This window comes from Solea solea, chromosome 14 (assembly GCF_958295425.1).
Source record: "Solea solea chromosome 14, fSolSol10.1, whole genome shotgun sequence".
Taxonomy (NCBI): domain Eukaryota; kingdom Metazoa; phylum Chordata; class Actinopteri; order Pleuronectiformes; family Soleidae; genus Solea; species Solea solea.
The window spans coordinates 4,031,016-4,043,055 of NC_081147.1; the positions used below are offsets into that span (position 1 = coordinate 4,031,016).

Genomic DNA, 12,040 nt, shown 5'->3' on the forward strand with positions numbered 1-12,040 from the left:
TATTGGCAAACAATGACACCCAATAATAACATAAAAATATCCACTATCCCTTAGAAATTAAAAACCAGCTCTATTTCAGTCACTGGGACTATAGAGCGCCAGACAACTGAGTCCAAACCCCTCAATATGGATTCCACGGGGAGGCCATATTGGGAGAGAAAAAGTAGATTTGCTCCAAGGATAATATTCTGTCCAGGGGATTGAAAGTTAAAACAACCTAACTTTTTATTTCACTTTGTTCCCACAACTCCACAGTGGAAAGAAAGTAAGAGAAAGTAGGAAAACACCTGTTCATCAAAGGTTTCAAAATGTAACTTAGTTCAGCTTGAATCTGTCTGTTGGACCAAACAACATTGTCATCTGCTAAAGCAGGATGCAAACAACAAAATCACACAGAGATGTAGCATGCAATGCATACTTTCTGTTGACACACTAAGGTGGCCATACGTCTGATTTAGGCTGGACAGTCCAGATTTGAAATACTCAATCAGGCTGGAAGCTGTGCCGGATGCCGGACACTCAGTTGTCCTTCTTTGTGGAGTTGCACTGGAACACAGTTTAACTTCCAATTCCCAAAGAGCTATGGTCTAACAAATAATTGGCTGAAAGCTATCAAATATGTCTGATATATCATTGTTTAAAAAGGCAAACAAGGCCAGTGAAACACGTTTCCACATAAACATTAAAACATATACGCCACCAATACACTTTCCATGATATCATTTTTTTCAAGAAGCTTGTGCATGTACTAGAAGTTCCTTGGCAACAAAAAAAACCTCCTGGATGCTGCCAGGAAAGAGCAGAAACTCTGCAGACAAACATTTAATGTATTTACTTGATATGATGCAGCTTTAATAATTAGTTATGTTTATTTTTAATCTGAAATGATTCAAAATGTAATTTGCACTGACTGAACAGATTCAATAGAAGCATAATAAAGTTCTAGCACTCTCAACTCAGGGGAAACTGAGGTTGGGAAGCAACATTTTTGAAAAATACTACCCATTTATACTGATAAAAGGTTTGGTTTAAACATTGTTTGGCCTCCAGTATCCTGCCCATCAACAAGCTGGCAGCACTATTAGCACATGTACCAGAGAAAACTAGGCTTAAACTTTATTGTTGTCTTAGCTGGGATACATGTACAATTCCCACCAAATTACACCAGCGTGAGACAAAACAGGCACTGCGACAAAGGAGAATCTCAAAAAGCCAATTAAAGTGACTAATTGATGAATTAACTGGTTCATTAAGACTGTGCTCCCCTGCTGTGGGTCTCCACATGGTGTAGAGGTGAAGGAGGATAAATACCCAGTGGTGGGCTACAACTCACTTTTACAGAATTAATAGTGTCTCCTTTAATTAGTGCCAGAGAAAAGAGATTAGGAGTTCAGGTTTGGTGCAAAGTTTCTTTAAAGTCTTGGAAAACAACAAAAGCAACACGTCCATCCATCTTCTACCACTTTATCCTCCACAGGGGGCGCTGTGCCAATCTCAGCTGACATAGGGCGAGAGGCGGGGTCACAGCCTTGACAGGCCACCAGTCCATCTAAGGGTAACTCTCACACACATAATTGAAACGCCTGATTTATCTCATGTTCCTTCAGTTTTATAGGGTTGGAGAAAAGTAAGTGCTATATTGTGATTCAAAAAAAAATAAATAAATAAATGAAATTACTGAATACAGTGATACAACTTTGGGGTTATTGTCACAAGAAATGTACAATTTGAGTTTGGTTGAAGAAAATCACAATTATCAATATTATCAAAGCACAATACTTAATATACTCAATAATATAATAAATCAGAATTGTGGTGCAAATCGTATCGACACCCAATTATTGTGATACAATCGAATCATGATAATATCATTCCGGCACATGTTTGCATACTGTTATGTTTTCTAACATCTTTAATTTAAAAATTGCATGATTTAAAAGTAGCGGCCATACAAAACCGGCAAAGAAAAATAACACACAGCGGATGAATAAATTAGCAGTACTAGAACATTTATTAACTTTATTTAAATTTTATTTTTGATAAGATGCTTACACATGCAAATGACGTGGCTATTTATAGCTTGTGAATCTTGCCACTTTCACACTGTAATGCACCTTAAAACTAGTAAGAAAAACAAGCCTAAAAAACATGAGAAGACTGGAGAACATTTAAAGTTAAACTTATTACAAGCAAATTAATTATGTTATGTAAGAAATGTGTACTACACACCTGTAGCAAACACACAAACACAAACTTTTGTGTTTCTTTCGAGGCAAACAATTAGAACTATCACCGAAAAACGAAGCTTATTTTATCTTCTTGAAGATATTTTTTTGCAGTGCAGCATTATGGATGCCACCTGCCATAAAACCCCATATCGCACACACACACTTCTTATCGACTTCCATTTATTTGGACAGCCTATGCAAAGCAATTTTCCCAACCTTAACCACAACTAGTTAATGCCTAACATTAATCTTAACCTAACCACAATTTAAATCTAAGCTCTAACCTTAACCCGTTTCTCAGAAATTAGGTTCTGCCTCATTAGGACCAGGTTTTGGTCCCCATGGGGACTACTGGTCCCGACAAGGTCAGTGTTTATGCCAGAAAAGTACAAACACATGATGGACAGACCACCTCATCTGGGAGAACCGCTGAGCAGCAGATTGAAGGCCTAATAACGCAGTCGTGCAGTTCTGACACCGCGGTGTCTCAGTCACAACCATCTACTACTGGCGAGACACACACACACATACCGACATGACATGTCTGTACCCACTCCTCCCACTGAAAGGACATGACAGTGGTGTTCCCCGGATGGGTGGGCAGCATGCGGATGTGACAGTTGACTCTTCCTTCCAGAAAAGACATGACACAGCACAGTGAATGGCACTTTGCAATGATGGCAAGCAGCAGCATCATGCAATCCAATCCGACTTCATTTATAAAGCACATTTAAAACAACTCAGTTGCGTAAAAAAGGCTTGCAGCAGCGCTCTCGACACGTTGAAGGTGTCAAAAGTTATCCTGGCTAACCCCAACATAGAGACTGTTACAGTAATCCAGCCAATTAGAGCAGTGGTTCGCAACCTTTTTCTTGAGGAACCCATCGTTTTTACAATTGTATACATAGAACACCAACCCATACTTAACCTACTATATTTATAATGTATTTATTATTCATAAAAACATGGAACAATTAATGGTTCCATAAACCATTGAGAATTTAAGACTTGATTCCTGCAGGAAGTTTTTTTTTTTTTCTTTTCACATTTAAACATTTCCTTTTGTATTATTATTTTCTTATTCATTTCAGTGTAATATTCATGTCAAGTTTAATAAAATGTAACCCTGCAGTTGTCAAACTAAAAGGCATTTCACTTCTCAATTTTCTAATGTGGGGGTAATGTTGATGTCAGGCGCAGTGCACTGCATGCACAATAATTAGGCAAATTGTATTCCTGAGGATAAAGTTTATTGTTGAAAAAAATACCGTTCTTTCAGTCAATCCAAAAGTGTTAATAAACCTCAAACCTGAATATTTAACAAAGGAAAGGTAAGTTGTGTCTTTCTCCGGAGAACTAAATGAAAAGTGTTTAACCTGCATTTATTCTTCGCCTGCTCTCTTTTTTTTGACATTTCCAGTGAATTCAGGATGTTACTATAGTCATTTCTAAACATTTAACAACATCCATGAACTTTCTCTGTGGTCTTCCTTTTTTCCTCCTGCACGGCAGCTCCATCTTCAACATCCATTGTCCAAAATAAACACCATCTCTCCCCTGCATGTGACCAAACCATCACTACCTTTATCTCCAAAGAAATCTATTTTCTACCGCTTTATCCTCCACATGAGGGTCGCGGGGGACCAAAGAACATTAAATATACAAAATATTAACCACAGATGCAGCAAAGCAAGAACATTTAGTGTAGATGAAAATGTGCTGAAACAATGACTGATGAGTGTTTCAGAGCCCGAGTCCAAACATAAGCCAAATACACCTTACCACACACTTGTCTTGTGAGGTTGAGGAATTGGTAAGAAGCCCTCTTTTGCTCAAGATACACTTATCACAGTAAATAATTATGTAGTACACACTTAAGGGTGCATTATATAATTGCAGGGGATGAATAATGCTTTGTATTCCAGCATCACCTCTTACACAAGGAGGCCATCAGCATTACATAGGGGTCTGTGCCCAATCACATTTGAAATCCCTTTGGAGCCTTTTGGAAATTATGTATGTTATATACATTCATTGTCTACCGTTTTATCCTCCACTCCCAGAGGAGGTACACCCTGGACAGGTCATCAGTCCATTGCAGAGTATATAGAAATACAGAATATAGAAACCAACAACCCTACACTCTCACCATTCACTCTGCTTGTGGGAGACCCAGAGAAAACCCTTGTGCACACGAGGAGAACATGCAAACTTCAATTCCTTAGCTGAACCGGAACTCAAACCGGCAACCTTCTGCTCTATATCCTGCACATCATCCTAATTTATCTATTCATACAACAGCAGAAAATAACACGTTTGCTAAAAGCAATCACAAGACATCACTGCTTGTTTCACAGTTAATGGTTTTTGTGCATTGTCCTATTTGAAGTAACTTTGTGAAAGCAAACTGATGATGAAAATGATCACCTTAATTTGTAAATTAAGCTCAATTTGTGTAATTTGAGTAAAAAGGACTCTTCTGCACACTTTCATCATTTCCGAGGACTGCACGGATCAGCTGTTCATCAGTGGGTCCAATAGCACAACACGTCGTCCTTGTGAACCCGTCATTTTACTTCCATCTCTTCCTGCTGTAAGTCCATTAAAGCTGCTGTTAGGCATGCCCTCTCCCTCCACAGCCCAGTCCACACAGTATCATCACCAGATACATCATTCTTCATTCTCCTCTTAGTTCACAGCAGGCCATGAAACACCATCACCACCAGTCTGTGTCCGCACTTCAGGGGGATGTAAGTACAGTAATTGCTGCTCAGGCCAGATGCCTTTGATCCAAGCATTCTCCCACTGAGTCAAGGCACCAAAGACTATAAGAACTTAAAATCATTGTACTTAATTTGTACATTCTGTAATAATGAATTGTTTTTTCATTGATTTGTCCCTCTGATTGAACTTCAATCAACCTCAACACATAAACAACACACAATTGTAAATAATTCAGTCGCAGTAACTCATTTATGAGGACAGGTCTGTGACGGTTCCAAGTCATCCAGAGCACTGTATAGATATAAGAAACTTCACTTGTTTGACTAAAGTTGAAGATGCGTCATCTAAGAGACTCCTTCAGTCTAAAGTAATTGTGTTCCAAGTCTGTGAACTGAAAAAAACAACTCTTACTGCTCTCACAGCATCATTTTGGCCCATGTAGAAAGACAATTTTAGAGCAGAGTGGCATCAAAATCAAATACAGTATACAGTCCCTTAGGGTTTGTAAAGACAGCACTGAAAGACAGTAAAAGGGCATATATGGCAGTATATACAATGCAATCAGTGTTTTGCGCACAAAAAAAAAAAGTGGATTCTTAAGTTTTACTGCATCAGCAGTGAAGTGGAGGAAGTAATTGCAGGGGAGACAAGCCGCGGTGTTGACTAAAACGGGGATAAAAAAAAAACCCTTGCGAAGCCTTGTAGCTGCCAAAAATGTGAAGAAATTATGCACTCAAACACAACACAGGAATTACTCTTGATTTGCTCAACGGTGTGGATCAAACAGGCAGAGTGTGTCAGACTGTCATGTTTGTTTGTGTTATATAAATAAAAAAAAAACAACACAGCAAATAACTTACATTTTGCTTTTACATTCAATTATTTCTTCTTTTACCCTCCGTTATCCTCAGGCTCCTATTTTCTATGTCTCCTACAATTACATAAATCAGTCTCCCCTCTTACAATTCTCTACCAATTCCCTTTTGGCCCTCCCATCCTTGTATTTGCCCCTTCACACATCAATACCACCTCCAACCACTCCTCTGTCTTGTCCATAGTAATTACATGTCAGCCATAATATTTACTGTACCTCAACCCTGACAAATGTTATTACAGTGTCCGCCCTGCCTTCACTGGCCTCCTGCTCACTGATGGTTATTCTTATCAGTCCACAACCTGTCACGAATCAGTGGAAATTCTTACTGCTTATTTTTATGCAAAGCAAACAACTCTGCAATTTTCTGACGGCGTCTCTGATAATTGGCAGCGACTTTTTAGAACAAGCCACGGAGTCAAAGAGAACGGTGGGAGGAAAACTCAAACAGATCTGGCAGGGAGGAAGATGAAAGACAAGGGAACGGATTAAAGGTCGTACTAACACTGACGCAAACATGAGGGTAATACCGTCTGTATTGCTGTGTCGTATTTCTCTGGAAGGAACTTAAATACATCCACTGTGTCCTTTGAAATATACTATTCTGACGTATTCGGTGTTATAATGTTCACTTGGCTATAATTGTATCGTCCACATAAGGGTTGTGGGGGGCTAGAGCCAATCCCAGCTGACACAGGGCGAAAGGTGGGTTTCACCCTGGACAGGTCACCACAGAGACGAACAAGCATTCACATATATGGTCAATTTTGAGTTGCTAACTAACCTCTGCTTGTTTTTGGACTGTGAGGAGAAGCCAGAGAACCCAGAGAGAACTGCAGAACGTGGGGAGAACATCAGTGACCTTCTTACTGTGAGGCAAAATAACTAGCCACTACTGTATTACCATAGTGCATTCAATTAGCATAAGGCTAGTAGCAACTGATCATGTCACCCGTAACCATTTTGAAACCTCCAGAATCATCATTTTGGCTTGTACCATGTTGATCTTTTTGCAACAGGAAGTTCAGCAGTGTCACCTGCAACCAGCGAGGCTCCCATTGAATACCAGCCGCCAACCACAATGGTGTCCACTCGCATGTAAAAAACATCATGTGCTATTGAAGACCTAGAACTATGACTGATGAAAGTAACTGCCCAGGAACATGTTTGCTGAAGTTATAAATCAAGTAACAAGTCGGCCCCCTGGTGGCCAATGGTACTTCCTGGTCTTTTATGTTGGTTTATGACCAAATACATTCAAGATCAATTCATTTCACGTGTAGATGGGTTTTTAATCCAGACACTTGGGAAGGAAGCAACAAACTATAGTGTGAGTTGGCCTAAAAAGTTCTTTATATTTGTGACCACAGTTTTACCGCAGGTAAATATTTTAAAAAGATGACACTATCCCAAAAATAACTTGACAACCTGCTGCGGGAAATGGACATATGCGTCCTGAACACCTTCAGGGTGCTGTGACGAATAACGTGCAGTGTGTGTGTGTGTGTGTGTGTGTAGTTGGCGCTTCTTTTTTTGGTGTTACTCTGCTCTCTCACATGGATGAGCAAGGGCAATCACGAGTAAATTTGGGAGGTTGTTGCACTGATGCGAATTTGTCCACTTGCCGTCTGATGCTTCCTTCACCGAATGCCTGTAAAGTGGCGGCAAACAGCTCTGAAATAAACCAAATCTCTGTCCACATCAGTCTATCTTCCATGTTTCACTGGTTTGTTGGTGTTTTGGGGCAGGTCAAGTGGAATATGTGTATTATGCGTAGCAGTAACATGTGGTAAAACCTTTGCCTGGGTAGGCAGTGACCTAAAACATGTGCACATTCATTACCACAGCAACCTAAATGAATTTACGGCATGAAACCAAGGACCGACTGCAATATGTGTCATATAAGGAAATCACACAGACACGTTATATGTTCATGATGTGCACAAGAACGAGAGAGCAAGCTCGGAGCTGATTTCTTTTTTTACAAAAATTCAAGTTCTGGTGGCAGCACACCATAATATTTAAGTGAAACATCACATACCGTAAAGCCAATTCCAGTGTTTTAAAACATAATAGATGAAGAATGTTTTTTTTTAGTAGGCACTTACTTTTATAGATGATCTTAATGTACAGTCAGTGATTTTCTTGTAAAAGTCCTCCTTGTTGGCTGTATTCCTGAATTTCATGACAAATCTCCTCTTTTCAGTGGCAATAACAGCTCCTCCATTCTCTCCACAGGTGTGCTCCTAAAAGGTTTAGTTCAACAGCCTTCAGTTCTCCTGCTCATCACAGTCTTAGTTGCTGCACATATCATTCACATGTAGCAGCACAAGCCACAGTGCTGCTCATCCGCCATGGCTTTTGAGTGAGTTGTGTTCAGAAGCTGTCGTTTTCAGGGAGCACTCAGTGGCCAAAAGTTAAATATTTTTTATAAGTAGTAATTCTTGAGGCAAATTATGAACGATGAAACTGAATAAATGTAATCACAGAAAAATACTTGCTGGGCACAAAGGGAAACAAACAGGGAGGTGAGATGAGACACAGGTGAAACAGATGTGGGTAATCAGGGAAAACACAAGGGCAGGAAGTAAAGCAGCATACAGGAAGTAGGAAAATAAAGTACACAAGGACATATGCTACAAAATTAAAGAAGAATCCAAAGTTGCACTCTTATTTTGAAGGAATTTATTGACTTTGAAGTCATCAAGCATTTGCTTTCACTGTGGAGTGTAATGGACGTAGGATTACATAGTGTTGCTCGTACTTGCAGAGCCAACATTGTGACTGAGTTGCAAGGAAATACAGTACATTAATGCTTTGAGAACTTTCTTTGAGAAGTGTGTTACAATGGTGCTGCGGAGTCATTAAAAACAAGGCTTCTGTTGAGAGTGAAAAGTGAGCCTTCAGACATAAGCTGTCATGAATAAAGCCTTTGCAGTGAGGTGAAGTATGCTCGCCTGGAAGCTGTAATAGCCCAATACTGAGATTTGCAAGGCTGTCCTTTAAAATGTCATCATGCAGCTGCTGCTTTGTCTTCTTCCACTTGTGTCTTGTTGCCTGCAGCTTATCTTGTGGAGTTGTGCAATCTCCATATTTTGAATTTTTTTTTTTTACTAGGCCTCTTTGTTTATATGTGACTTTTATTACTTTTTGTGCAGCAATCAAATCAATTCTTTCCAACTTTGAGTTAAGCTCTTTCTTTCTTTCTTTCTTTCTTTCTTTCTTTCTTTCTTTCTTTCTTTCAAAACCACTCAGATAGTTTTGAACATTTGATTTGAGGATACAAGTCAACTATAACTGATGTAAAGGGGGGAAAGGGTTTCAAAAGTTGTTCTAATGACTGTTGCTGCCAAAACTGTATTGTTTTTATATGATTTGATCTCAGCACTTCACATGTCCGGGGATTTGAACCGACAACCAGAAAGTGCCAAAACCAATAGCTTCCTTTTTGGACATGGGCTGCCCAAAACACTTGACCGTCCCTGGGTGGGCTCGAACCACCATCCTTTCGGTTAACAGCCGAACGCGCTTACCAGATTGCGCCACAGAGACGTGGCTAAGGGGTATCCCAGCAATTTGCATGTCCTGGGATTTGAACAGACAACAAGAATGTGCTAAAAACCAATAGATTCCTTTTTTGGACGTGGGCTGCCCAAAACATTTGGCCATCCCTGGGTGTGCTCCAACCACCATCCTTTCGGTTAACACCGAACACGCTAACCAGATTGCGCCACAGAGACATGGCTGAGGGGCATCCCAGCACTTCACATGTCCTGGGATTTGAACAGACAACTAGAACTGGCCAAAATCAATCACTTCCTTTTTGGACGTGGAATGCCCAAAAACATGACCTTCCCAGGGTGGGCTTGAACCACCGACCTTTCAGTTAACAGCCAAATGCACTAACCAGATTGCGCCACAGAGACATGGCTGAAGGGAATCCGCAGCACCTGGAATGCACAATTATGAAGTCAGGTTTCAGTGCTTTGAACTGTAACCAGATTGCGCAACACAAACACATTTCAGATGTGCCCCAACACTTCTTGTGTCCTGGGCTTTGAACCAGCAACCAGATGGTGACAAAACAAATACCTTCCGATTTGGACGTGAGCTGCCCAAAACACCTGACTGTCCCTGGGTGGGTTCGAACTACCAACCTTTCGGTTAACAGCCGAACGCGCTAACCAGATTGCGCCACAGAGACATGTTTCAGAGGTGTCCCAGCACTTCTCGTGTCCTGGGCTTTGAACCAGCAACCAGAAGGTGAAAAAAATTATTTCTTCTGATTTGGACATGAGCTGCCCAAAACATTTGGCCGTCCCTGGGTGGGCTCGAACCACCATCCTTTCAGTTAACAGCCGAACGCGCTAACCAGATTGCGCCACAGAGACATGGCAAAGGGGTATCCCAGCACTTCACATATCCCGGGATTTGAACAGACAACAACAATGTGCTAAAAACCAATAGCTTCCTTTTTGGACACGGGCTGCCCAAGAGACTTTGCCGTCCCTGGGTGGGCTCAAACCACCAACCTTTCGGTTAACAGCCGAACGCGCTAACCAGATTGCGCCACAGAGACATGTTTCAGATGTGTCCCAGCACTTCTCTTGTCCTGGGCTTTGAACCAGCAACCAGAAGGTGAAAAGACCAATACCTTCTGATTTGGACGTGAGCTGCCCAAAAACACTTGACCATCCCTGGGTGGGGTCGAACCACCAACCTCTCGGTTAACAGCCGAACGCTCTAACCAGATTGCGCTACAGAGACGTGGCGAAGGGGTATCCCAGCACTTCACATATCCCGGGATTTGAACAGACAACAAGAATGTGCTAAAAACCAATAGCTTCCTTTTTGGACATGGGCTACCGAAGAGACTTTGCCGTCCCTGGGTGGGCTCGAACCACCATCCTTTCGGTTAACAGCTGAACGCGCTAACCAGATTGCGCCACAGAGAGATGGCAAAGGGGTATCCCAGCACTTCACATATCCCGGGATTTGAACAGACAACAACAACGTGCTAAAAACCAGTAGCTTCCTTTTTGGACATGGGCTGCCCAAGAGACTTTGCCGTCCCTGGGTGGGCTCGAACCACCAACCTTTCGGTTAACAGCCAAACGCGCTAACCAGATTGCGCCACAGAGACATGTTTCAGATGTGTCCCAGCACTTCTCTTGTCCTGGGCTTTGAACCAGCAACCAGAAGGGGAAAAGACCAATACCTTCCGATTTGGACGTGAGCTGCCCAAAAACACTTGACCATCCCTGGGTGGGCTCGAACCACCATCCTTTCGGTTGACAGCCAAACGCGCTAACTAGATTGCGCCACAGAGACATGGCAAAGGGGTATCCCAGCACTTCACATTTCCCGGGATTTGAACAGACAACAACAACGTGCTAAAAACCAATAGCTTCCTTTTTGGACATGGGCTGCCCAAGAGACTTTGCCGTCCCTGGGTGGGCTCGAACCACCAACCTTTCGGTTAACAACCGAACGCCCTAACCAGATTGCGCCACAGAGACATGGCAAGGGGTATCCCAGCACTTCTCTTGTCCTGGGCTTTGAACCAGCAAACAGAAGGTGACAAAACCAATCACTTCCATTTTGGACGTGAGCTGCCCAAAACACATGATCGTCCCTGGGTGGGCTTGAACCACCAACCTTTCGGTTAACAGCCGAACGCGCTAACCAGATTGCGCCACAGAGACAGGGATGAGCGGAATCCACAGCACCTGGAATGCACAATTATGAAGTCGTGTTTCATGGTTTTGAATTGTGCAAATTCAAAATAACACACACAATACTTATGCACTTACACACTTAAAGGGAAGAAGAAAACAGAAGGTAATAAGGATTTCTGTACAGAGAAAAGGCAAACCTTCACACGTTGTGAAAGGTTACAAGTGAGCACACCGGATGCTGTGATGTGATGTGAGAGTTACAGTTATATGTGAATGCTGCCATCACAAAGTTGTTGTCATCTCCACACAACATAGAAGCAAGAAGCTGCTTCACTGTTGCCATCTGTGACTCGTGGTTCTACCTGATGCTCTGGTATTTTTCAAGCTGCTCACCACTCACTGTTAGTTTTAGTTTTCCTTTTTTGTTATCCTTACCTCACTACAGTGCCCTCTGGTTACATCACCAGTGGTTGAAGCTGTAGTAGATAGCAAAGGAGAAACCTGGAGGGTAATTGTGCACACACTGCATTCTGGTC

At 41.7% G+C, this 12,040-nt stretch overlaps 10 non-coding genes across 10 annotated transcripts; all 10 read right to left on the minus strand.

Annotated features, from left to right (window-relative positions):
• Positions 1–9,303: 9,303 nt before the first annotated feature.
• On the minus strand, positions 9,304–9,378 carry trnan-guu (transfer RNA asparagine (anticodon GUU)). The gene has a single exon. It is a non-coding gene; the product is annotated as a tRNA-Asn (tRNA).
• Positions 9,379–9,955: 577 nt separating this feature from the next.
• trnan-guu (transfer RNA asparagine (anticodon GUU)) lies at positions 9,956–10,030 on the minus strand. The gene has a single exon. It is a non-coding gene; the product is annotated as a tRNA-Asn (tRNA).
• Positions 10,031–10,142: 112 nt separating this feature from the next.
• trnan-guu (transfer RNA asparagine (anticodon GUU)) lies at positions 10,143–10,217 on the minus strand. Its single transcript has one exon. It is a non-coding gene; the product is annotated as a tRNA-Asn (tRNA).
• A 113-nt stretch (positions 10,218–10,330) lies between these two features.
• Positions 10,331–10,405, minus strand: trnan-guu (transfer RNA asparagine (anticodon GUU)). The gene has a single exon. It is a non-coding gene; the product is annotated as a tRNA-Asn (tRNA).
• Positions 10,406–10,518: 113 nt separating this feature from the next.
• Positions 10,519–10,593, minus strand: trnan-guu (transfer RNA asparagine (anticodon GUU)). The gene has a single exon. It is a non-coding gene; the product is annotated as a tRNA-Asn (tRNA).
• A 113-nt stretch (positions 10,594–10,706) lies between these two features.
• Positions 10,707–10,781, minus strand: trnan-guu (transfer RNA asparagine (anticodon GUU)). Its single transcript has one exon. It is a non-coding gene; the product is annotated as a tRNA-Asn (tRNA).
• Positions 10,782–10,894: 113 nt separating this feature from the next.
• Positions 10,895–10,969, minus strand: trnan-guu (transfer RNA asparagine (anticodon GUU)). The gene has a single exon. It is a non-coding gene; the product is annotated as a tRNA-Asn (tRNA).
• Positions 10,970–11,082: 113 nt separating this feature from the next.
• Positions 11,083–11,157, minus strand: trnad-guc (transfer RNA aspartic acid (anticodon GUC)). Its single transcript has one exon. It is a non-coding gene; the product is annotated as a tRNA-Asp (tRNA).
• A 113-nt stretch (positions 11,158–11,270) lies between these two features.
• trnan-guu (transfer RNA asparagine (anticodon GUU)) lies at positions 11,271–11,345 on the minus strand. Its single transcript has one exon. It is a non-coding gene; the product is annotated as a tRNA-Asn (tRNA).
• Positions 11,346–11,456: 111 nt separating this feature from the next.
• On the minus strand, positions 11,457–11,531 carry trnan-guu (transfer RNA asparagine (anticodon GUU)). Its single transcript has one exon. It is a non-coding gene; the product is annotated as a tRNA-Asn (tRNA).
• Between the last annotated feature and the right edge of the window lie 509 nt (positions 11,532–12,040).